The 26,961-nt window shown below is 44.1% G+C and overlaps 1 long non-coding RNA gene across 5 annotated transcripts; it reads left to right on the top strand.

Annotated features, from left to right (window-relative positions):
- Window positions 1-441: 441 nt before the first annotated feature.
- LOC147342558 (uncharacterized) lies at window positions 442-26,519 on the top strand. 5 transcript variants are annotated; one of them, XR_015157919.1, is made up of 4 exons: window positions 442-769; window positions 7,139-7,239; window positions 7,625-7,755; window positions 25,840-26,519. It is a non-coding gene; the product is annotated as an uncharacterized LOC147342558 (long non-coding RNA). The 5 variants fall into 5 exon arrangements; XR_015157916.1 differs by lacking the exon at window positions 25,840-26,519 and adding an exon at window positions 12,972-14,610; XR_015157917.1 differs by lacking the exon at window positions 25,840-26,519 and adding an exon at window positions 11,240-11,361.
- Window positions 26,520-26,961: the final 442 nt, after the last annotated feature.

Raw genomic sequence — 26,961 nt, 5'->3', positions numbered from 1 at the left:
CTCTTTTGTGACCCCATGGACTGTAGCCTGCAGGCTCCTCCGTCTATGGGATTTCCCAGGCAAGAATACTGGAGAGGGGTGCCATGTCCTTCCAGGGAATCTTCCTGACTCAGGGATTGAACCCACGTCTCCTGCATTGGTAGGCAGATTCTTTATCACTGGGCATCCTGAGAAGGCCCTAACAATACTATATTGTACTCTTAAAACTAGTTAAGAAGGTATATCTCATGTCATGTTCTTATCACAATAAGAAAATATATTTCCCTATAGAAATATATTTAAAAATGATTTACTAAACACCAATGGCAACTACTTGTTACAAGAATATTTTAAAAGACTATGCATGAAAATTACAATAATTGAGAAACCACTGGGTATGGTAGTGGTGCATGTGGCTGGCGTGGGAACGATTGGGAGCTCAGTCCACGAAACACAGATGGGGTGAATGAGGACAGGTGATCGCAGTTACCTGGTGAAAGAGAAGCTGAGATGATTGCTTTTTGTTTGTATTTTGGCAGATGGCGCTTCTTTTAGGTTTTCTTACCTGATTGTGCAAATTGACATTAGACAGTTGTCTCTTAATCCATATAATAGATGAGAACAGAGAGAGGAGGAGAAGGGGCAAGAAGGAGGAAGTGGAAGGGGAGGAGAAACATCGAAAAGATTCTGGAGCCGGGTCAAATGATAGCAGGAAGAGCTGTTTGGAAGATGAAATACCTAAACTTTTGAAGTACCATTCATCCAGCGGGGTGAGCGCCCAGACACCTCAGTGAGTAGTCTTCCTCTGAGCTGTTATCTTCCATGTCTTGACAACACAGAAACTGAAGCTTGAAATGATTACATGACTTGCTCACTCAACTCAGAAGTAGACCCAGAGTAACCACACTACTATCCCAGAAGCCACAGTCCAGGCACTTAACAACACTTACATACGTCTTTCATCCTTGGGGGGAGGGGAAGAAATGTCCAACTCAGGCTTGGGTGAGAGAAACAGTTTGGAATTAGCTAAGGTCGGAAAAGAATAAGCACCAATCTGTGCCTTGGTGTTTTGTTTTGGGTTGTTTTCTTTACTGTCTTTCTAGGAAAAAAAAAAATAGGTAGTGGCATCACTTGCACTAATCTTTTCTCCTTGGTCTTTCACTTCTAGAGGTAGTTTAGTAGCTGGGCAGATGACACCAGGCCTGTTCCCTGCCTACCTGGCAGCTAGCCAGCTTGTCTAATTTCTTTAAAATTTCACAGAGGTTGTGGGCTGAGGGGAGGTAGGTGGATCTGAAGTGGCTGAGAGGTTGGATGAAGACTCTCATCCAAGTAGCCACAGATGGGAATTAGATAAAGCTACTGTTGTTAAACGGAGAAGGCAATGACACCCCACTCCAGTACTCTTGCCTGGAACATCCCATGTATGGAAGGGCCTGGTGGGCTGCAGTCCATGGGGCCGCTAGGAGTCGGACGCGACTGAGCAACTTCCCTTTCACTTTTCACTTTCATGCATTGGAGAAGGAAACGGCAACCCACTCCAGTGTTCTTGCCTGGAGAATCCCAGGGACGGGGGAGCCTGGTGGGCTGCCGTCAATAGGGTCGCACAGAGTTGGACACGACTGAAGCGACTTAGCAGCAGCAGCAGTAGCAGCACAGTTGTTAGAAAGTGGAAAATTGAGTACAAATGCCTGTGCCAAGGGAGAGGAGACCTCAACTGAGAGATAGTGTCAAAGTCAGGACACAGGCTGAGTCTAAACAGAGGAGGAAAAGTTGGGAGCAGACAGAGAGGGATTCCAGGACTGTGGAGTATGCCTCCATGGGGTCTGGCCACAGGTGGGTCAGGTTAAAGGTATAACATTTTCTTCTTTTTAATGTTTCTTTCTTTATTTGGCCACACCGGGCCTTAGTTGTGGCATGTGGAATCTAGTTCCCTGTCCAGGAATCGAACCCAGGCCCCCTGCACTGGGAACTTGGAGTCTTAGCCATTGGACCACCAGATGTTGTTGTTCAGTCGCTCAGTCGTGTCCAGCTCTTTGCAGCCCACGGACAGCAGCAGCCAGGCTTCCCTCGTCCTTCACCATCCCCCAGAGTTTACTCAAACTCATGTCCATTGAGTCTGGAGTTGAACCACCAGAGACATCCCGACAAAGTACAGCACCTTTTTAGGAGGGGCAACTTCATGTCAGTGAAAGACAAAGCTCCACGAATTGTGTAGACACACTCTTGTCCGTCTGTTATTCATGTATAGGTTCGGTAAACCTTAACGGATGATCTCCTCTGTGCTCAGCACTGCTCTGGGCTCTGGGTAAACAAAGACCAGGAACATCCCGTTTCCGGCCTGGAAAGGGAGCCCCAGTCCCAGTTCAGTAGAGAGAGACAGACATGAGTCATGGCTTCTCTCTTTATCTGCTTTTCTCTGAAAGAGTCCTGGTTTTCATAAATGATATGCCTTGACATGCTATGCCTTTATAATAATATTTTATAATCAGTGGAAAACCAAAGGAATGCCTGGAAGTTGCCTTTAGTTATGGGAACAGCTAGGCTTCTCTGATTAACACGGGCAGATCCTGTACCATGTGGGCAAGGATCTTTGGGGCCCGGGTTCTACCACTGCTTCTCTTTCCAGTATCAGCTGCACGTTCTGACATTTTGGCATTTACACAGGTGACCGTGTGGCTGGGTACCTGAGTGACCAGCTCTCCAGGAGACTTGTGTTTAGGGGCTTCCTGGTTTTAGAGTTGGACTTCCCTTTTCTTTAGACAGTAAAGAATCTGTCTGCAGTGCAAGAGACCCAGGTTCAATCCCTGGGTCAGAAAGATCGCCTGGAGAAGGGAAAGGCTACCCACTCCAGTATTCTTGCCTGGGGAATCCCATGGACGTAGGAGCCTGGCGGGCTACAGTCCATGGGGTCACCTGAGTGACCAGTTCTCCAGGAAACTTGTGTTTACGGGTTTTCTGGTTTTAGAAAATGGCTCTTATTTTTCTCAAAGTTCTTCCTAACTTTTCAGACCGGTGACCTCCCTTGACTGCAGTTCCTTGGCTGGAAGGAGAAGATGGTCTGCCAACCTACCATTTTGCCTTTAATTCAATTTGACAACAAGCACTTTTAATAATTTGATATTTGGTTGTGAGCTGATTTAGGTCAGAAGCCACCTATACCCTTTCTCAGCTGCAGGAGCAGACGATTTTGTAGTTCTCTTCAAGGCAGCCTTTTATTGATTCTCCAACTGTTTGTCACACACCAGGCTGAGTCAGGAGCTGTGCTGCGTACCGAATCACTTCAGTCATATCTGACTCTTTGAGACCCTATGGGCTATAGTCCACCAGGCTCCTGTGTTCATGGGATTCTCCATGAACACTAGTGTTCTCCAAGAACACTAGAATGAGTTGCCAGGCTCTCCTCCAGGGGATCTTCCCAACCCAGGGATCTAGTCCCCAACTCTCACATCTCCTGCATTGGCAGGAGGGTTCTTTACCAGTAGCGCCACCTGGGAAGCCCATTCATGGCATATAATACCTGTAAAATAGATATAGTCGATGTCCTCATCTGTCAGGGATGCAGTGACAAACATTAGACAAATAACTCCACAACGTTTAGTTAATTGCTATTAAGGAAGAGACTGGGCTATCGTGAGTGTAAAAAGAGGCAGACCTAATCGGATTGAGAGGCAAGGAAGGCCTCTTTAAGAAAGAGATAATAATGCTGAGACCTTTTTTGAGGGACGGGGGTGGGGGGCCTACACAGGCCTGCAGAATCTTAGTTTCCCAGCCAGGAATCGAACTTATGTCTCTTGTATTGGAAGTGTGGAATCTTAACCACTGGACTGCCAGTGAAGTCCAATAATGCTGAGATTTGAAGGAGTGGGCACTAGTCTGCCAAAGAGTTCAGAGAAGAAATTCCAGGCAGAGGGAACTTGTGTAGACTGTAAGCCGGAAAGAAGAGAGCATCGCCTACAAACGGGTCCACAGGCAAATACAGCCATGGCGTAGTCATGGTGGCAAAGAGCAGTACAAATGGAGCACATCTGGGTGGTTCAGACCCAGACCCCGCGGGGCCTTGAAGCCCCTGGCAAAGAGTGTGAGTTTCATTCTGGTGACAGGGAAGTCACAGAAGGGCCGTGAGCAGGGAAAAAGGGTAATCTGTTTACCTTGTGAAATATCTGGGAATTCTGCGAACCCATGGACTATAGCCCGCCAGGCTCCTCTGTCCATGGAATTCTCTAGGCAGGAATACTGGAGTGGGTTGCCATTCCCCACCCAGGGATAGAACCTGCGTCTCTTAAGTCTCCTGCGTTGGCAGGCGGGTTCTTTACCACTAGCGCCACCTGGGAAGCCCCATAGAACGGATCAGATAAACATTTAAGAAGCACATGACACAGCTTGAGTCATTATCATTGTGTGCCTGACTTACCTGCACCATGGGTCAGGTGCTTTTCCAAGCTCTATGGCAAGGGGGGCATAAAAGCCAGGGGTATCCTGGGCACATAGAGACTGCCTTCTCCACCTGCCTCCCCTACCAAGGGGTCCTGCCTAGGAGGCAGAATGTGGCTTCCAGACCCTGCAACAAAGTATAAAGTGTCTGCAGTGGCAGCCCAGGAAGGCTTTGAGTGGGAAACCATAAATCAGGTTTTAAAGCTGTCCCCAACTTAAGAACAGGATTCGTCTTAAGTCGATTTTCAGTGAAAGGAATATATTCGTCTATGAGCACCTCAGGAAACATGTCCTTGGGGCCTGTTGATTTAGAGACATCTCTGTTTTCAAAGTGGTGTTTAGTCAGCCCCTTTCCTTTTGTAACTCAATTTCCTACTTTTCTCCCTCACAGACCACGCATTCTTTGGTTATCTGATTTGCCTTTGTAATTTTTTTTTTTTAAAGACAAGTGAAAACATCTTGAAAAAATCCAGTCTTTTTAGTGTCACTTGTCGTGACTTTCCCCTCCCTGCAGTCATATTTTTTTCCTTGACTTGGTTGTCCTCTGTCAGCTCCCCATCGGTGGGGACTGGGCTGGGAGAGGAGTCAGCAGAGCCAGGATTTGTTGAGGTTGGTGGGAGTTGAAGGGTGGGAGGCAAATGCCCCCCAGTTTCACGTGTAAAATTGGTGGCTGCTCAGCCGGGCTCCCGGGTGTCCTCTGCCTGCCAGGTGTGCCCGGAAGTGGAGTGAAGCCCTGAAACGTGTGTGACATGTATGGTCCGCATACCTGGGTTTGTTTCCTTATCACTTCCTGGTGAATAACTCTTGGCCTCCAAGAAATGAATAGATGCGTGCCTGTTACCACCAGACAAGGTACATACACGTTCCTGGATGCTGGGAGAGGTGGGTGTTGTTTTCCCCATTTACAGCGAAGGAAATGCAAGTTCAGAGATGTTACATAACATAACAATTTATCAGTCTGCTGAAGGAGGGAAGTTACATGACATTGGTTGATAAAGCCTGGGAATTCATGCCCTGTGAAACTTCCATGAGGACAGGTGGTCTTCATGGCCCATAGAGGGACCTCTAGAATGGGCCTTGGATCTCACTCATTTCTAGCGGGTGTCTTGGTGAATACAAAGTGCGAGTTCTCCTTCGAGAACTGCCTCTGGCCCATTTCTCCCAGTCTCAGTCACTCCACTCCCCACCTGGGTTCTGCACCTGGCCCTCCCCAGACTAACCCCTGACCAGGGGCCCTGACCCCTCCCTGGAAGCAGGTTCCTCTTCCTGGAAGGTCTCTGTTGGCTGCTGCCCCCTCTGCTGAGGAATTCAGCTTCTTTCTGCTCATCTCAGCACATGGAGTCATGTCCTCTGTGTGACACACTTGTCTCCCACACAAGACCTGGGCCTCTAGGACAGGGACCTGTGAAGGAACAGCAGCAGAGGGATATCCATCTGAAGGGCGCTCAGTGCCATTTGCTCTTTCCCCGGATAGTGTGCAAAAGGGGCCCTTAGCGACCATTGGCACAGAATTCCCAAAGGGACTCTTCCCTGTGAAACAATAGAAAGCGGAGTCTGTGGGACTCTTATCTCTAAAATCTAAACATTAATATTTGGTACCCATGTCAGTCAAATTGGCCTTAATGAGTCATGGCAGCTTCAAATCTTTTCTTATATTCAGCTTCATGAAGAAAATAAAAAAGAATACTTGAGGTGCTCTCTTTGGTTCAGTCTGGGGGCCTTCTTCATTATCATTTTTAATGTACATGGAAACAGAGGTGAAAACCCTTCTCTTCCTCCTCATTGCACTATTGACATTATAAACATTGACCTAAATTATAACCAGTAGGTTCCCATTGAAATGAAAGTTCTGCCCTGGGGTTTAAATTCCTAATTTACCATGTAAGATGAGCCCCAGTTAAAGTCTTCTAATAAGAAAAAACAGAGATTTGGTATTAAAACATCTTCAAATATTCTGAGAAGAGCTTTACTTATAATTTTATAGCATTTATCAGTGTCTGATTTGAGTAGAATGTGGGTTTATGTATCTCCACTACTAAGGAGACAGCTCCTTGAGGACAAGGAATTTACCAGATTCATATTTGGCACATATTTGAGCTCATAAGAGGCCCTCAGTAAATGCTGGCTGAACAGAAAGGGAAAAGGGAGGCTGGGAGCAAAAGAGGAAGGTAAAGCCTTCCTGGTGTCTTTCTGCTTCAATGATGATCATCATGATGGTGGTGATAGCAAGAGTTATCCCTGACTGAGTTGTTTACTATATGCCGGTCACAATGTCAAGCACCTTACATGCAATGTACATGTACAATTTTCACTCTGTAATCCTATAAGGTATGCATTTTTCTCATTAGGTATTTGAGGTCTCAGGATCATTAACTAAAGCCACCAAGGTTACTTGCCTCAGAGGTGACATTTCCAAGATCTCAGTTCAGGTCTTTCTGCTCGCTTTTACCTGTGATGTCCTTCAAATTAGCCAACGTTTCTTGTCTTTTCACACAAACAATTGGGTCAAGTATTAGAAAACATGTTGTTGTTGTTGTTCAGTCGCTAAGTCGTGTCTGACTCTTTTGCGACCCCATCGACTGTAGCCCACCAGGCTCCACTTTCTATGGGGCTTCCCAAGCAACAAAACTGAAGTGGGTTGCCATTTCCTTCTCCAGGGGATCTTCCTGACCTAGGGATAGAACCTGGATTTGACTGATGTGTTGCCAATGTCTCTTGCATTTGGCAGGCAGAGTCTTTACCACCGAACCACCAGGGAAGCCCAGAAAACATTTTTTATCTTCTTACTTCAGTTACTTTACAAAGCAAACCCTCTGGGCCTTGAATCGGGTAAGTTAAAGATACACACAGGTATACGGTAATGTGTGCTAACCCTGAAGCACTGAAGAAAATGAAAAGTTCTCAGTGTAACAATCTGAGTCAGAAAAGTGTTAGCATGTTATGAGGAATTTCCCTTCCTCCGAGCCATTGGGCTTTTGCCAAGACTGCAGGGTAGATGCTCCATTAGCAGAAGACGAATTTGATCCAATAAGACATCTTCTCAATCCCTGTGTAAGATTAGTCTGAGTAGGAATCACTTGGTAACAATTTGGAATGGAGTGTGTTAGAAAAACATAGCTTTGTCTGGGCTGAGCCTAGAAATGGGTGACAGATGTTGATGAGCGACTGAACAGATGTTTGGGGGAGAATTACAAAAAGGGTTTCTATCACGCAGGATCTAAACCTTAACCTTCCTGGCTGATGCTGAAAGGAGAGCTTGTTTATGAAACATACTCTTGCAAAACTGTTTGGTGGATTGTGACAAAGATGAATGACCGGATCCCATCATTTAAATTTGAAAATAAGGTAAATGGGGGTCCTTGTTTGTGTGCCTGCGTATATGTGTTTTCTTTGACAAGGGTCAGTGCCTTATTAAAGAATGGCGGGGAGGCAAGTAAGCAATTTCCCTCTGCCTTCTCCAGTTTTCTCCCCCACTGGAAGGAATGAGCAGAATTTGATACTATACCTTAAGGCTCAACAAAATTATTAAAATACCATCGCTTATAGCCATTCTGAAACATTTGCTTTATAACTGCATTTAGAAAAAAGATTTTTTTCCTCTTTTTTTTTAATGATTGCTATTTTATTGATTCTCCATGTCAATTTAAACCGTGGAATGAGGGAAATACACAAAAATTTACAACCAAGAAATCTATGCTTCTAAACATGGCAAGCAATTTGAATAAGTACATCCTTTCATGAATTTTTCTAAACATACATTTTTGGTGGCCCTGTTTAAACTATGAAAGCGAACATGGTGATTAGAAAAAAGGTTTTCTGTACAAACTTAATCAGTAGTTTTAATTGGGGTCTCTGAGACTTATTTGAAGTTTTAAAAAGCCTAAAAGATCCTTTAGCCAAAGTAAGAAACAAAGATAGAATTTAAAAGCTATAGAGCTACTACCAGAAACCAGTTACCACCTCCCCACCTTACCCACTTAACAGAAAGATAAACTGTTAGTTGTGTTATACGAATTATTGTGGCTCTTCCCAATAATTTGCCTGAAATGATTGATGGACTAAGGAGAGGCATTTATTAATTCATCTTTGTAAATAGCTTATCACTGACATAAGTGTGACTTTTCTTCTACTAACTGTAATTATGTCTTCATAATAATATCATAAATTTGGTTGAAAATGATGAGTGGAGCCCAAAATCCAAATACTCTCAGTTTAGTGTTAAAAAATAATAAATGCATAGAATTTATGACAGACATTGGCCTTATATGTCACAGCAGCCTTTGTTGTTGTTGTTCAGTTGCTGAATTGTATCTGACTCTGTTCCCCCATGGATTAGAGCATGCCAGGCTTCCCTGACCTTCACCATTTCCCAGAGTTTGCTCAAACTCATGTCACTGAGTTGGCGATGCCATCCAACCATCTCATCCTCTGTCACCCCCTTCTCCCCCTGCCCTCAGCCTTTCCCAGCATCAGGGTCTTTTGCAATGAGTTGGCTTTTATCAGCATCAGTGTCTTTTCTAATGATGGGATTGGAGAATTCTGTGGACAGAGGAGCCAGGCAGGCTAAAGTCTGTGGGGTTGCAAAGCATCGGACATGACTGAGCAACTAACGCTTTCACACGATAGCCTTATATGTCACAATAACTGTGCAAGATGAGTTTTTTTAACCCCATTTAATGGGTGAGAAAGTAGATGCCCAGACAAATTAAGTGACTTTCCCAAGATCATAACACTAGGACCAGGATTTGTACCTTTGTTCATAGTATTCAAAATATTTTCCAATATGCTAGACTGTCTTGGGTAGGAGAGATATTTAACTCTTTAATTAAATCTTGTGTGTTCCTGTATATCAGAACAAAATCTGATTTAAAGCCATGATTTTCAAACTCAGGATCTGAAGTCTTGCTTCTTTTTTTAAAAAAAAAAGTCATAACCAGTTTTATGATCTTGTACAGATTTATAAATTCTATAACCTGCCTGACAAAATTATTAACAAACATGCATCGTGAGAAGCAGGAACCATCACCCATTCTTTCTGCATGTTAGCAACTTGTCGCTCCTGAGCAACGGTGCTCCCATCCCTGGGGTCTGTGACCAATCATTTTCTGCATTCATTCTGAGCGCAAGATGGAAAGAGTACTGTTCAAAGAGCACTGTCAACTCTCTACGCTGTTGAAAGGGGAAGGGAAACACTAGACTCTTTCTTGTGCTTCCGACTAAAGCAAGACCAATAGGGAGGAAGGTGATACATGAGAAAGATGTCAGCTTTGGGCAAGGCATCATACTAGAAGCGGTAAGGGTTAGAAAGATAAATGAGATGCTTAGAGGCTATAGGGGAGATGAGACACATGCGTAAACTAGTCAGTGATGAGGCAGAGGGGGATATGTCAAGCGATATGGGAGTTAATGGGGAGAATGAGATTATTAGTCCGGGGATTAGGCAAGGTTACATGGATGGCATTTGTACTGTGAGCTTTCAAGTTCAAAACGACCAGTGAAGGTTAGCTTCTCCTTCTTTCAGCCTGACTTTCCTGTTCCTAGTCTCCTTCTCCTTCTCTTCATTGGCAAACTTCCCAAAAGAGTAATCAAGGTGTTCTCTCTTCATTTCATTGTTACTTGTTGTTGTTGTTTAGTCTCTGTCATGTCTGACTCTTTGTTACCCCGTGGACTGTAGCCCACAAGGCTCCTCTGTCCCTGGGATTTTCCAAAGAATACTGCAGTGGGTTGCCATTTCCTTCTCCAGGGGGTCTTCACGACCCAGGTTGAACCCATGTCTCCATATTGCAGATGGACTCTTTTACCACTGAGCCACCAAGGAAGCCCTTCATTGTCCACCCTGCCACCCTTTCATATTTACTGGTCCTTAAAACCATGATCCTGGCCACATGGAATAAAGCCTGCATTGGCCAGCCTCCCTTGAAGCAAGGAATGGGCACATAGGTAAGGTCTGGCCAACAGAACATGATTTGAAGTGGTGGGTGCAACTTCCAGGTTATATCCTTAAAGATAAGGGGTATAATTTGTCCATGTGCCCTCTTCCAGAATGTGGCTATGGTGATGGTGAGCCATTTTATCTCATCCATATGAAAGCATCATGGCTAAGACGGTGAAGAATCTGCCTGCAAAGCAGAAGACCTGGGTTTGATCCCTGGGTTGGGAAGATCCCCTGGAGAAGGGAATGGCTACCCACTCCAGTATTCTTGCCTGGAAAATCTCATGGACAGAGGAGCCTGCCCATGAGGTTGCAAAGAGCCGAACATGATTGAGTGACCAAGCATGCATGTATATAATATATGTATATATGAATGAATATTCTTGACCATTTATAAAATGTTTTTCGTATCATGGGAATGGGTTTATAATAAAAAGTTTAGATGATAAGATTAGAAAACCATGACTACCTCTTCCAGTCTGATTTCAGAGAAGCATTTAATCTTGTTGGTCAGCCCTTCCCATTTGCAATAATAACAGTAATAATTAGCATAAAATCTCTCTAGGTAATTTTCTATGCAATGAATTGCTTCACTCTCATGACACCTTGGGAGTGAGCTTTAATAACATCACTGTTTTAAAGATTATCATGCAGCCAGAAAGTGAAGGAGTCAGGATTCAATTCCAGACCCACACTTACTTCTCCACCAAGTCATGTTTCTTTGGAAACTCACATCTCCCTTGGCTTCCGTGTTATCGCTCAGTCTGCTCTGACCTGACTCCATTCTTCTGGCTCCCGTTTTCTTTTTCCCATCTCCCAGTACTGTCACTCTGCCGGCTTCTGGCTATGGCTTGCTTCCTCCCAATCTCATTGGCTTCCTTGCTTTCTGCTTACAAGGTGGAGGAGTCTTAGTGCTGCCATAGGCACAACGGAAGGAGCCAATGGAGAGCAAAGCTTGAAGAGAGAGGAAGGAGAGGGAGTGACTGATGAAGCAAGGTTCCAGAAAGACGACCAGGCACCAGGAGGAGGAACCCTCCTGAGGAAATGGGGTGGACACTTCTTCCTGTGACACCTTTGGTCGTCTTAACAGGGTCGACAGTGGCAGCGGCAGAAGCAGGGGGTTCCTGTCCCTTTAGCTGGAAGGAGCCCTCTGGCTTCTAGCCACGAGCCTTGAAGTGAAAGGTGAGGCCTTGCCACGCGGATGACGAGCTCCATTTAGTCAGTCAGGCCAGGTCCGGCCCCAGCAAACAAGGAGCTGGTGCAGAGTGTTGAGTGACACTGTTTCAGAGGGAAATGTGGCAAAGCTCAAGTAGAAAAGCAGAAACACCAGCCCCCAGAAGCCTTCCTCTCTGTCACCTCATTAGCTGAGGCGACTCCCAGAGACTTGGAGAACAGGATGACTGTGTTCCTGAGCCAACCGCCATCTTCCCCAGATGATTAACGGGGTATCCTGTGGCAAATGAGGAGGACCCATGTTTCCACAGCTTATTTCTTCAAATCAGGACCTTTAAAATAAGAATGCATTGTTGAGGGGGCAATAAAACCATCAGAATGTGGCTCTGGCTTCTTTCCATCTTATTAGGCTTGAGGTAATTATCCAGGTAATTCAGGAAAAATAAACGGCATTGCCTGAATTACTCAGATAATTACCTCAACGTTTCAATTCAGTCTGGTGGTGGAGGGCCAGCTGTAAATGTCTCACGGGCCTCAAATAGTCTGATAACTGAAAACAGGCTTGGTAATTTAGGAGCCAGGGTGAAATAGTGAGAGGGGTTGAGCTCAAATAATTAGAAAACCTGGGTGTTTTAGACCAAGTTCTGCGGCAGAGACCTGCTTATTCCCGGTGGGCTATTTTACCTCCCTGAGCCTGAGGCCATTTTAAGGATAGTAAACTGTAAATTGCTAGCCAAGTACGCTTTAAGCAATTATCAATAATAGTTTTTGTTGCTGGTGTTCTCAACAACTGATGTAAAAATTTTTGTTCTGGCATAAAGCTGAATAAAACTTGATATCTGGCATGAAACTGGATAAAAGTATGCTTTATACAAAGGTATGAGATTCCAGGGCAAGGCTTTTCAACATTAGCTGCCCATGAGATTCATCCGGGGAGTTTGTAAAATAAGAGAGCATTTCTCAGGCCCCACCTGAGACCTGAATCTGAATATCTGGGGTGGGGTCCTTGACATTGGTATTTAAAAAAAAAAAAATCTCTCCAGATGATTCTAAGGGGCAGAACCCTGGCATGTCAGAGACAGAGTCAAAGAGGGAGGGAGATTTCTGTCACCAGAGGGTCATGTCCAGGGTTTAATGTATCTGATAGATAAGTCTCAGAGTGACAGGTGAAGCTGCCTGGCTCTTCAGTTGGTTCCCCAAGTTCCAAGTGGAATAGGCCCCCAAAACACCCTGATCGCTAGGTGTCCAAGTGCCCCAGTTTCAACAGTAAGGGAGGAGCTCACGGTGCCTGAGAACTGACATCCACCCCTCCCGTGGTGCCCACTCCCTACACTGAGCTAGTCTGAGTAACTGAAGGACTTGTCAAAGGCCACTTAACCACAGCTAGTTATTAACAGAGATGGGCTGAAAGCATTATTTCCATTTCCTCTGAATTCCTTAAAATGTTCCTTCCCAGGGATCAGGACCAGATGCGATCCCCACCAGGAGTTACAAGCTCTTTCTAAGACACATCGGAGCATGGCATCAATATTCATTAAAAATAATGAGACCATAACTGCTAAAAGACATGACTTCATCCTGGCGACAAATGTTTCCCAAGTGCAAAGCTGCCATCTGTTCAGCAGTATCGGGAAAGATAAAACTTCCTTCTGAAGCAGTGCAGTTGGATCCTCTGGGTACAGAGCTCCTGGTGGGTACCGTGCCATCAGCATGAAGCTGCCATCTAGCTTCATGGCCAGTGTCGGAGCCTGAGGATAGAATTCCTGTGACCTAGACATAAACGCCACCAGGGCTCAGAGATGGGGCTCTCCTTTTCATCTCAGGGGGAAAAGAACGTGGAAGCAAGGGAGCCATCTCTCAGCAACCTCTCAGGACTGGCCCCCAGTCTGTCTGACACAGCAGAACATCTGTTTCCTCTGTGTAGCTCCACTGAACCTAAGCTGCCTTCCCCACACGCAGGCTGCTTCTCGGGGTTTTATGACATGTGAACTCAAAGGACCATTTCTTTTACCCCGTGACAAGCTTCTCAAAGGGTGAAGTGCTTGAATCTATAGAGATTGCCCCAGGTGTTGAAATATGGAAAATACCAAGTGCTCCTGATCCACCGCAAGACGACGCAGGGATCACTCCTCGCGGAGTGCCCTCCACATGCTGGAGGGAAGCAAGGAAAAGCATGTGTCTGTTTTTCCCCGCTAGAAGATAGTCTAGTCTCTCAAAATTCTCCTTGGCTCCTATTATTCTTCAAGGTCCTGTTCAAATGTCATCTCCTCTGTGGAGCCTTCCAGGATTTTCCTGGGCAGGATTAACCACACGTTCTATAGCAGCCTCAGTCTTTCTAGTGGCTTCAGTCTTTTATCTCTTTTGTGCAACAGTTAGTTGTTACACTGAAAACGTCCTTTCCACTGCCGTCTCCACTCCTAGTATGGTGGACTGCGAGCTCCTCAAAGACAGAGACCATGAAGTGGAGTGTCCAGTAAATATCATGTGGAGGATTACATTTGATTCCTGGTTCAGGATTTTTTGTTTTGTTTTGTTTGTTTGTTTGTTTACAGTGAGTGTCTAGGATCTTTGACCTTTTTTAGGTGCTTCTATAAAGTTGTGTTCCAAGTCCTTTGCAGGGAAGATGTCTTGAACATTCTTACCTGTTCCCTCATATTTGGCTCTGGATGCAGTGAAACCTTCCTCCTGGAACAGCCCCAGAAGTTCGGGCAGGACTTTCATGTTTCTGTTCTTTTGTTTTTCCTGTTTTTCATCCACTCTGCTTTGTTTCCCGTCTTCGCTGGTGGTTTCCAACTCGCCGCTTACTTGCAGTTCACTGCCAATGCGGGCTTGTTTTGTACTCTGCTTGCACAACGCAGTCTCCACCTGCCGTATACCTTCCTCCAGATCTTGCATTTGGATATAGTCTCTAGAATGGCTGTTTGAAAGAAGGCAGTGCTAAGTCACTTTAGTCAGATCAGGCCCTTTGTAACCCCAAGGACTGTAGTCTTCCAAGGTCCTCTGTCCCTGGGATACTTCAGGCAAGAACACTAGAGTGGGTTGCCTTGCCTTCCTCCAGGGGATCTTCCCGACCCAGGGATCGAACCCTCATCTCTTATGTCTCCTGCATTGGCAGGTGAGTTCTTTACCACTAGCACCACCTGGGAAGCCCCCCAAAAGGGCAGGATAGCCTAATAAGGATAAACACAGATTGTTTTTTAGGAAAAATAATAATGTTTTATTTATCTTTGTTAGAGTCCATAAATTATCCCCAACTTCAATCCACAAAATTAATTTCTGTCCTTGAGTTAGAACTTGGGAATTTTAAATGAGATTTTTCATAAAAAAATACAAGAACAACCATTTTTATGTCATCTATTGTTTTTAATAACTGACTTAAAAATGATTTTAGAACAGTACCCATAAGAACATTAAATACAGGCATTATAATTAATCCAAAGCTGGTCCAGGAAATAAACACTGTACAAGGAACAGATTATGCAAATGATCGCATTCTACTAAGAGGCCAGATAGATAGTGACATGCGAGTTTAACCACCAAGGCACTGAAGGAAAAGCATATTGTCAGTAATAACCAGAAAAAAGTCATAAAAGTTTATAACTACTGAAAGCAACTCAGTTTGATGAACATAAGTTGAGTGAAAGACCAAGTATCCTATTTTTTAAAGGACATTGTGTAAGGATTTGTTAAGAGAAGTGAGACTTAGTCACTCAGGGGCCAGACTTGTTTCTGAGGCAGGCAGGGTTGTTGTGTGACCTACCTCTCACTGGCTTAGTCACTCTGAGACTTCATTGACTCTTGGGGGAAATGGGAAAAATAAGGAAGCTTGAATGAGCAGAGTTTTGAAGACAGTCATACCTGGATTTGAAATACATCTTTAATTTTAATTTTAATCTTGGTTGAGTAATTTAACCTCTCTGAAGTTCAGTGTCTTCATCTGTAAAGTGCAGGGTAGGGACAGTACCTACATTTTTGGGGTGGTTAATAATAATCTCATTGTTTTAAAGGAATGGATAAAGAAGATGTGGCATATACACAATGGACTATCACTCAGCCATGTAAGAGAATGAAGCTGGGTCATTTGTAGAGATATGGATGGACCTAGAGCCTGTCATACAGAGTGAAATAAGTCAGAAAGAGAAAAACTAATTAGTGCATATATGTGGAATTTAGTAGAGGAGGCAATGGCACCCCACTCCAGTACTCTTGCCTGGAAAATCCCATGGATGGAGGGGCCTGGCAGGCTGCAGTCCATGGGGTCACAAAAAGTTGGACACAACTGAATGACTTCACTTTCACTTTTCACTTTCATGCATTGGAGAAGGAAATGGCAACCCACTCCAGGGTTCTTGCCTAGAGAATCACAGGGACAGGGGAGCCTGGTGGGCTGCCGTCTATGGGGTCACACAGAGTTGGACGTGACTGAAGTGACTTAGCAGCAGCAGCAGCAGCAGCAGCAGTGGAATCTAGAAAATTGTATCAGTTCAGTTCAGTTCAGTTGCTCAGTCATGTCCGACTCTTTGTGACCCCATGAATTGCAGCATGCCAGCCCTCCCTGTCCATCACCAACTCCCAGAGATCACTCAAACTCACGTCCATTGAGTCGGTGATGCCATCCTGACATCTCATCCTCTGTCGTCCCCTTCTCCTCCTGCCGCCAATCCCTCCCAGCATCAGAGTCTTTTCCAATGAGTCAACTCTTCGCATGAGGTAGCCAAAGTACTGGAGATTCAGCTTCAGCATCATTCCTTCCAAAGAAATCCCAGGGCTGATCTCCTTCAGAAAGGACTGGTTGGATATCCTTGCAATCCAAGGGACTCTCAAGAGTCTTCTCCAACACCACAGTTCAAAAGCATCAATTCTTCAGTGCTCAGCTTTCTTCACAGTCCAACTCTCACATCCATACATGACCACTGGAAAAACCATAGCCTTGACTAGACGAACCTTTGTTGGCAAAGTAATGTCTCTGCTTTTGAATATGCTATCTAGGTTGGTCATGATCTTAATTCCAAAGCAGAAATACAGACACAGATGTAGAGATCAAACATAAGGATACCAAGGAGGAAAGGTGGTGGGATGAACTGGGAGATTGAAATCGACACATGCATACTATTGAAACCATGTATAAAGTAAATAACTGGTGAAAAGCTACTGTATAGCTCAGGGGACTCTACTCAATGCTCTGTGGTGATCTAAATGGGAAGGAAATCCAAAAAAAGAGGGGATGTATACATATACATATATCCCCTCTTTTTGTATTAATTTTTTGAAATAATCTCTTTTGGATTATTAGTTGTTATTGGAGTGTAGTTGGTCTGCAATGCTGTGTTAGTTCGTTTTGCTGTACAGGATAAACTAAGACAACGTCGTAGGCCAACTATTCTCCAATAACAATTAGTAATTTCATTGTTTGAATGCCTACTCTCTGTCAGGGGGCGCGGTCAAAGCTCTTTTTGTGGACTCTTCCGTTTAATCCTTACAAGAGGACTGCTGCAGGTTAGGTTCTTTGAGAGGAGGTTCTGAGATGAGGATGCGCAGGCAGGAAATTGGGGACTGACAGTTGTGGGTAAGCGAGACGCAAGCAGGTCTGGACAGACAGAGAAGCTGGGCTGCAGGACAGTCTTACAGGCTCCAGCCACTCTTGCAGGACGCTCTGAAGCTGGGAGGCCCTGCAGAGTTGTCTTGAAATATAGGGAGGGAGCTGGGGTCTCCTGTGTTGACCCTTTATTGGGAGGAGTTTATCCCCTCTCCAAAGGGTGTATGACTCTTTGCAGCTGAGGACTGTGTTTGGAGAGTTGTCACTGTGAGATGACACCCTCAACAGCATCCATTACAAAGACTGATGACACAAATGCTTAGCACAACACTGTCAAAGAGTAAGTACTCAATAAACGTGGGCAGCTATTGTCATCAGTATCATCCACCAGATATCCCATACCCGTCATCCTGCCAAAAAGAATACACTGCTCTACTTGTAGAGGAGCCAGTGGGCTCATTTTCTGAACACTTCCCCCAAACAATCTACCTCTTAGCAGCAGGATAGAGCTAAAGTATATGCCAATGAAAAAGATTCTTTTTGAAATTGAATCATAGTTGATTTATAATGCTGTGTTAGTTTGAGATGTACAGCACAGTGAATATACATAAAATTCTTTTCAGGTTCTTTTTCCATATAGGTTATTAGAAAATATTGAGACAAGTACCCTGTGCTATACAGTAGGTCCTTGCTGCTTATTTTATATATAGTAGTGTGTATGTGTTAATCCCAAATTCCTAATTTATACCTCCCCCCACTTTGGTAACCATAAGCTTGTTTTCTATGTCCATGAGTCTGCTTGTTTTGTAAATAAATTCATTTGTGTTATTTTTTTTAAATTTCACATATATGTGATATCTTATAATATTTATCTTTCTCTGTCTGCCTAAGATCCTCTGGAGAAGGGCTAGGCTACCCACTCCAGTATTCTTGGGCTTCTCTGGTGGTTCACATGGTAAAGACTCTGCAATGCGGGAGACCTGGGTTTGATCCCTGGGTTGGGAAGATCCCCTGGAGAAGGCAAAGGCTACCCACTCCAATATTCTGGCCTGCAGAATTCCACAGACTGTATAGTCTATGGGGTCACAAAGAGTTGAACGCGACTGAGCGACTTTCACTTTCACTTCCTCTTTCTGCTTAACTTTGTATGATGATATTCTCTAGGTTCTTCTGTGTTGTTGCAACTGGCAATATTTCATTCTTTTTTGTGGCTGAGTAATATTCCATGGTGTCTGCATACCACATCTTCTCTATCCATTCATCTGTTGATGGACAGGTTGCTTCATATCCTGGTTACTGTAAATACTGCTGCTGCAAACATCTGGGTGCAGGTATCTTTTCCAATTACAGTTTTTGTCTTTTCTGCTTTATGCCCAGAAGTGGGATTGCTGGATCATATGGTAGTTCTATTTTTAGTTTTTTAAGGAACTTCCATTCTGTTTTCCATAATGGTGGAAAACGTTCTTATGTATTCGTCAAGGAAACAGACCCAATAAGAGATATGTATCTCTTATTATATGTATATATACATATAAAGAGAGAAGTTTATTTTGAGGAATTTTGTCTCATATGATCATGGAGGCTGATGAGTCCAAACTCTGCATGGTAGGCCAGCAGACTGAGACCCGGGTAAGAATCCGTGTCTTGGTCCAAGTCTGAAGGCTGTCTTCTGCTGCACTCCTTGTTCAGGAGGGGTCTGTGTTATTCTACTAAGGCTTTCAGCTGATAGGATTAGGCCCATTCACACTATGGAGGACAAGCTACTTTACTCAAAGTCCAGATTTAAATATTAATCACATACAAAAAACACTCACATACAAAAAAACAGTCCAGAGGACGAAGACCAATTATCTGGGGACCATGGCCCAGCCAAGTTGACACATGAAATGAACCATCACAGGAAATGAATAGCAGATGTCACCCCTAATTTGTAGAATAAGAATCAGAACTAGACTCAGGGGGTTTCACGGTGTTTGTAACAGAATTCTGTGACAGTGCCAGAACAGGTTTCAGGTCTCCGTGCATTCTTTCTCTATTTGTCTGTCAAGTACTTGAGATGAAGTAGTTAAGTCGGTAACATTCTTGAGTCACCGATGGCGAAAGAAATTTAATGCTGTTATATAGTATATGGTAGGAACACCGGAAATTTGATCACTGATTTGGGCCAAATCCGTTTGGCCTGGTTTGGGCCAAATTTTATTCTAGCATTGGAAATACAGAGCTAAATTAAACATGTGCCCTGTCTTCAAGAAATGATCTTCTAATCAGAACACAAACATCATAATGAGCACAATACTATAAAGTATTTGCTTTACTGGAAATGTAGATACAGTGCAGTGTGAGCACGGGAGAAGCACTTAAGTTTGTTGAAACTCATACAAAAAGTTGTTTTGTAAGACAAAACAACTTTTTTTCTTTTCTTGAAAAATAACTTAGAGAAGGCATACTTCCCAATTTCAAAACAGAACAAGGCTACAGTAATCAGGACAGTATGGTACTGACACAAAGACAGACATAGATCAGTGGAACAGAACTGAGAGTCCAGAGATAAACCTTTATGGTAAACTGATTTTTGACAATGATGCCAAGATAATTTAGTGGAAGGAAAATAGACTTTTCCACAAATGGTGGTGGGACAACTAGATATCCATATGAAAATAATGAAATTGAACATTTTTGCCTGATCTCACATCATATACAAAAATTAATTCAAAATGGATCAAAGATCTAAATGTAAGAGTTGTATACTATAAAGGTCTTAGATGAAAACAGAGGTTTAAATCCTTATGCTCTTAGATCAGGCAATGTTGTTTTAGATATGACACCAAAACGCCTGCAGAAAAAATAAACAGATAAAATGGACTTCATCAAGATTAAAAACTTTTGCGTTTCAAAGGACAGCATCAAGAAAGTAAAAAGGCAAGCAACAGAATGGAAGAAAAGATTTGTAAATCACATATGAAATATAAATCCATATCCCAAATCCAGAATATGTGAAGAGCTCTTAGAACTCAACAACATAAAGGCAAATGACGTGTTTTAAAAATGGGCAAAGGATTTGAGTAAACATTTGTCCTACGATAAGCAAATAGCAAGCACATGAAGAGATGCTCAGCATTAGTCATTAGAGGCGTTTGCAGGGTCTTTTTTTTTTTTTTTTTGCAGTTCCTCATGTAAGTAACATCACCTTCTCCTTTTGCACTCCAATTTTCCAGCAATTTTGTCATCAAAAACTGCATATTTAGACTCTTGTTGAAACACATAGAGTATTTTTTCTTAACTAAACCCTGAAAACAACATGATTAAGGATACAGTGGTCATGTATGGATGTGAGAGTTGGAGTATAAAGAAAGCTGAATACCAAAGAATTGATGCTTTTGGACTGTGATGTTGGAGAAGACTCTTGAGAGTCCCTTGGACTGCAAGGAGATCCAACCAGTCCATCCTAAAGGAGATCAGTCCTGAATATTCATTGGAAGGACTGATGCTGAAGTTGAAACTCCAGTACTTTGGCCACCTCATGAGAAGAGCTGACTCATTTGAAAAGACCCTGATGCTGGGAAATATTGAAGGCATGAGGAGAAGGGGATGACAGAGGATGAGATGGTTGGATGGCATCACAGACTCAATGGACATGAGTTTGAGTAAACTCCTGGAGTTGGTGATGGACAGGGACGCGTGGTGTGCTGCAGTCCATGGGGTCGCAAAGAGTCGGACACAACTGAGCGATTGGACTGAACTGAACTGAACTTAAGGATACAGTAGCCTGAGCAGAAGTATGTTCATAAAGTACCTGCGTTTAAAATGAATCCAGAACCTTAGCACAGGTAAAGAATTAGAACTTTTTGAGATGAGTATCGGAGAAGGCAATGGCACCCCACGTATGTGGAAGGGAATCAGAAGCACTGAAGCCGTGTAAGGAGGGAAAGGGGCACATCCTGGATCCCAGCAGAATGAGGACCTTCTCCTTCATTAGCCCCTGGCTAAGGCTTCCTACAGCACTGTGCTAGGAATCAGGGAGAAGACAGAGATGCTGTCCTTGACCTCATGGAGCTCACAGCACTGTGGAGGAGACACTTGAACCCCGATAGCAGAGGAAAATGGATAAGGTTACAATCGGGGAGTGAATGAAGTACCGGGAGAGCTAGATACCTATACTGCACACCGTCTTGAACCAACCCACGGGGGACCATCTTGGCTTGGCTGCAGTGGGCACAGTGAGTCCAGAGTACCACGAGGTGCCTTGATTGAGGTGGGAAAGCGATTGTTTGGCCAAGGCTCAACTATGCAGGCAGGGCAGGGAGATTATACCACTCCTTCCCACAGAGGCTCTTGGGTGATAAGACTGAACCACTTGTTCAAAACCACATGCCCTCTGGGAATTCTTCCATTAACTAGCCCTGTGGGTTTTCTTCTAATTGATACCCTTGGAAACTGGGCTTTTAATTATTACTAGATCCTTTCATGTTGCCCACTGGTTGCCTTGCCTTGAAGCTGCCTTGTTTTCATTTCATCAAAGTGTGTACTCTTACAGACCACTGCCTTTCACACACTAACACGCAGAGGAGTCATCTGGGGGTCTTGTTAAACTGTCAGTGCTAATTAAGTAGGGTTGGGATGAGGCCTGAGAGTCCGCTTTTCTAAGAAGCTCCCAGGTGATGCCAGTTCTGATGATCCATGGGCGACACATTGCTTGCGAGGCAAGACCAGTCTTTGATATTTTACCATTTACAAAGCACTTTAATATCTACCCTCTTAAGTAATATTCAAAATAACCCTGTGAGGTAGGAAGGGGGTGATTGTTATTATGATCCCCACTGTAACAGATGTACACCGAGCACGTGCTGGCTAGCCGGAGGAAGCTGCTGACACAAAGCTCCTTACCTGGGACTCAGTTTCCGATTGTCTGGTTCCCTCTGCCCAGAACTGGCACCCCTTAACCAGCTATGGTAGCTGGTGACAGGAAATTTCTGTGTCCCCTGAAATTTCTAATGTGATGCTCAGTGCATGGCAAGCATTTGATGCTGCTTTAATCCACAGTTCATCTTAAGACCCCAGGAGCCACTCTGCAGTGTTCTGGCTGCTTTATTTCACAGGTACTATCATAACCCTCATATGAGCTCAGAGTTACGATCTGCAATGCAGTTTCTCAGGGAAGAAACAGAGACCGGGAAGTGGAGTGTCTTGCCCAAGAGAGAAGTGGAAAAGAAGGAATTTAAAACCACGTCTGCTTTCTAAAGGAGCCCATAGCGTTTCATTTTTAGTTATGAAGCTGTGCACACATCACCCAGTGAAGAAATGCTTCTCCATCAACTCTCTATGACTGATATCCAGGCTGTCAAAAATCTTTAGACACTTGATCATGAGAATGAGAGTTGATCTGCCCAAGACCTTTGACGATGAGAAGAGCTGTTCTTATTCTCCTGCTGCACAGCCTCACAGCTGTCGCAGCCTCTATCCATAGCTGTACAGCAAATGACAGAGAATAACTGATGGAGCTGAAGGTCTCTGTCTACAGAGAAAACACTCTTGTTCTGGTGTCCCCACTGTGTCATGCAGTTGCTTACATTTTTAATCAAAGATCTAGTCAAGGAAGAATGCAGGGAGAGTCTTGCTGGGCTCCCAAGGAAGATCTGAATGGATATTTGGAAAAGAATGTTATGCCACTGACTCAATAAGTACTTGAGATTTTACTTTGTGAATAAGCCAAAGTTCCTTACAAAGGAAGGTCTGAAGGTGGGTTTTTAAAAATGACATTCTCAGCTTGGTCAGCTCATGAGTGTGGCCTGTGAAAAACATGACTGTACATTCTTTCACATTAAAAGCTGAGGTCAAGGTCCTTTCTCCTTGTATCTGGGTGGCTGTGACTGCCTTGACAGGTAGAATACAGCAGCAGCTGAGGCTGCATGAATTCTGAGGCTAAGGTACAAAAAACCATGCAGCTTCTGACTTATTTACCTAAATAATCATGCTCGGAACCCAAAGTACCAGCTAAAAACCCCAGCTGCCCTGAGGCAGCCGTGTTGTAAGAACTCAAGCCACGTGTGAAGACATGTGAAGGCTTACAGCTCCAGCTAAGCCCAGCCTTTAGGACACCCCATCCTGGATACCAAACCCATGAGTGGAGAAGCCTCAGGACGGCTCAGTCCTTCATCCACATGTGCATCCTTTGCTATCTGCATCCCAGATGAGGCCTCAGACCTTATGGAGCAGGGATAAGCTATGCCCCTAAAGTCTATCCTAACTCACCACCCACGGAATTCACCAGCATAATAACACGGTTTCTGTATTATACCACAGAGTTGGGGGTAGTTTGTTGTACGTGAGTTGATAACTGCATCAATCAGTCAGGACTCTCTGGGTTGCAGACAATAAAAGCACAACTCAAACTAGCGTTGGAGAAAGAGAATCTGCTGGAAGGGTCCTAGAGTGTTGCGGCAGCCATGAACATGTGCCTCAAAGATCCCTTGTGGGAGTGTGATTGAGCCATGGTCTCAGCGGCTGCACGCTGAGATCCGTCATCGTGTTCTCACTGAGCCCAGGTCCTCACAAGCTTGGGGGAGCCAGATTTAGCAGATAAAAGTACAGGATGCCCATGTAATATTTGGGACATACTAAAAATTGGGCTTCCCAGGTGGCTCAGTGGTAAAGAATCCATCTGTCAATGCAGGAGACACAGGTTTGATCCCTGGGTTGGGAAGATTCCCTGGTAGAGGAAATGAAACCCACTCCAGTATTCTTGCCTGGAAAATCCCATGGACAGAAGAGCCTGGTGGACTGCAGGCCATGAGGTCGCAAAAGAGTCAGACGTGACTGACTGACTGAGCATGCACAAATAATTCATTGTTTATCTGAAATTCAGATTTAACTGGGTGTCCCATAACTGTGTGGTGACTGGACGTGACAGGATTCTGTGATGGGCTGTTTCTGGGAGACATGAGACCCCTCTGATGGGTTACTTTGGTGCAAGTATTCTCCATCAGACTTGCTGAACACTGTACTGCAGCCCAAGACTATCCCAGCCAGCTTCTCCCCCGACCGCGCCCCATTCTCCTCTTCACAAAGTTTGGACCTGCATCTCGGCCTGACCAGAAGGCCTTCCAGCCCCCTCTGTCTCCCTCCACATTTTCCCTCATAGGCATTTTTCCCTAATCAAGGCCTTGCCCTTCTAATCTCATCTCAGAACTTACTTTTCAGGGAACCTTGAATAACACAGGAAACCCACATGAATGAAAGAAGCAATTGGGGAAAAACTGTTCTCCAAAAGAGATGGTTGGACAGACGATATCATAGGTGAATGTCCACGTTAGCCCCGGATCTACTGTGTAATGTTAGCCAAACTTACTGGGGAACATAAAAACCCAGAGTTAACTAATGGTTGATTGAATCGATGGAATCATGTGAATTGAATTTCCACGATGCACCGTGAAGAATCTGTGGTAGAGACTTTAAATGTGTTATTTCTTTATCATCTTCGCAAAAGACAGTAGGAGGTAGTAGTCATTATTCCTTTCTTACAGATAAGGAACTGAAGTTCAGAATATTGTTATATTAATTAATAATAATTATTAATATCTTTAAATTATTCAGTTCAGTTCAGTTCAGTCGCTCAGTCACGTCCAACTCTTTGTGACCCCATGAACTGCAGCACGCCAGGCCTCCCTGTCCATCACCAACTCCCGGAGCCCACCCAAACCCATGTCCATCGAGTCGGTGATGCCAACCAACCATCTCATCCTCTGTCGTCCCCTTCTCCTCCTGCCCCCAATCTTTCCCAGCATCAGGGTCTTTTCTCAAATGAGTCAGCTCTTTGTATCAGGTGGCCAAAGTATTGGAGTTTCAGCTTTAGCATCAGTCCTTCCAATGAACACCCAGGACTGATCTCCTTTAGGATGGACTGGTTGGATCTCCTTGCAGTCCAAGGGACTCTCAAGAGTCTTCTCCAACACCACAGTTCAAAAGCATCAATTCTTCTGCACTCAGCTTTCTTTATAGTCCAACTCACATCCATACATGACTACTGGAAAAACCACAGCCTTGACTTTAAATTATTAAGAAATGAAAAATTCTATAAATATTAATATTCTCAATATTAAGAATAAATACTCAAGGTCATTCATTTAGAAAACACCTGGAAGCTAGGGTTGAAAACCAGATCGCGATTTCCCCAGGCCTTCTCACTGCTTAGTTTGCGTTCAGTATTAAGTGGAGCCAGTAGAAGGGATAATTGTATTGCCACTTTTACAGCATATTGCTTTGGCAGGGTATGTGCATAATGCCAGTTTATATTTTCTTGTGTGAAAATTTTTTTATTTGATTAAAAAATTTTAAGAATATTTGAATGAACCTACAATGTGCTCTGCCACTGTCCATAAGAGAGACAAACATGAATAAAACTGGTCTCAGCGCTCAGAGGAGCCGAACAGTCTTAAATGAGAGTAGAACAGTGGGCATGAAGTACAGACATGTTTATCAATAACAAGTGAGAGAACGTTCGAGTCAGGAGCCTGCTACGTGTGGGATGGACATCAAACTCTCCATTGTTCCTGCGGGACCACTTGATTTTCCAGAACCTTAAACAACTCAGAAAAATGATACTTATATTTGGAAGATATTTCCTGTTTTTTTACACATGGCCCAGGAAATTTACACATTATTTTCCGTTCTCTGAACATCATTTAAACATTTGCAAAAGAAAGAACAAAAATAACACACCATATAGGATTTACTCTATTACTTTGCTCAATGCTTTGCATAATTATCACATTATCACATTTAATCTCCACAGGGGTCTGGCTGGCCAGAGGAAGCCCAAACAGGAAACAGAAGTCTTGCCAAGTAGAGGAAACAGATATCGGTGTTTAGGCTCCTGAGGTGATTGGGATTTGGGGGGCAGGGTCCTGGAGACAAGGACACTGGAGAAAAGGAGTTTCAGAAACACGCAGAGAGACTCTAGGGTCTTTGCCTGAATATCACTTTGCTAACGTGTGCAGGGTGACTCAGGAAGGCCTGGCAGAGAAGAGTACCCCAGGGACTGAGAGCCGGGCAGCGACTCCCGAGGGCACACAGTGCTTGGACATGTGGGCTTTCAACCCTTCCAAGAGACGTGATGTCATGAAAACCCAGGGAATTCAGTTGAGACATCAAAAGGCCATGTTTTCGAAATAAGGATCAAATTCTGGAGTGAGGGAAACCCTAGACGGATTCTAACAAAATGCAAAACCACGTCTCAACCGAATCAAGACCATCCGGGAGTGACTTAACTGCCTGCTGGCATAAAACTGCACACTCTTTAAAGAAAAATAATACAATCTAGATTGTCTACCATTTAGCAGCTAGGTGAGTGTCCACCATAGCCCCTGATCTATTGTACAATGTCAGCCAAACTTTTCTAGTCTTCAGTCCAACGATGATTGTCAGGGTCCCTTCAGTTCCAGTTTCTAAAATTAAAGATATGATCACAGCTTTCTTTCCTTGGGACCAGCTAATCAACCATGCCACTCCTTAGGCAACAGGTTTCAGAATCTGGACATAGAGAAAGGAACTTGATTCCTGTAAACACTTCCACCCTTTACCTATTAACAAGCAACTGTACTATTGACGACTCTCTAAGAAACAGGTGGGATAATTTGGGAAAGCATTTTAGCTCTGGTGCTTTTTTCTCCTCCTTTGTGGGGGAAAAGAAAAAAAAACAAATCCATCAGGGCGGGGTTAAAGTCTTGTCCGCGGGACTTGGATGCTCTGGCCGTCCTAGCCTGCCCTCTGCTGGTGAGATGGAGTCATAACATGCTCCGTGGAAACTAGGGTGGGGACCAGGGAATCACTTTTGAATTTCGCACTTGGCGTATTTTTAAATCCCCTGATACTCCTCTCCTGGAGCTACTATAGTCTTTCTTAGGGCCTCACCATA

The sequence above is a fragment of the Bos grunniens genome, chromosome 29, assembly GCF_055505025.1.
Source record: "Bos grunniens cultivar Pamir isolate PY7600 chromosome 29, Bosgru_T2T1.0, whole genome shotgun sequence".
Lineage (NCBI taxonomy): Eukaryota > Metazoa > Chordata > Mammalia > Artiodactyla > Bovidae > Bos > Bos grunniens.
The sequence above is the reverse complement of the archived record's forward strand: the minus strand, read 5'-3'. Positions and strand labels throughout refer to the sequence as shown.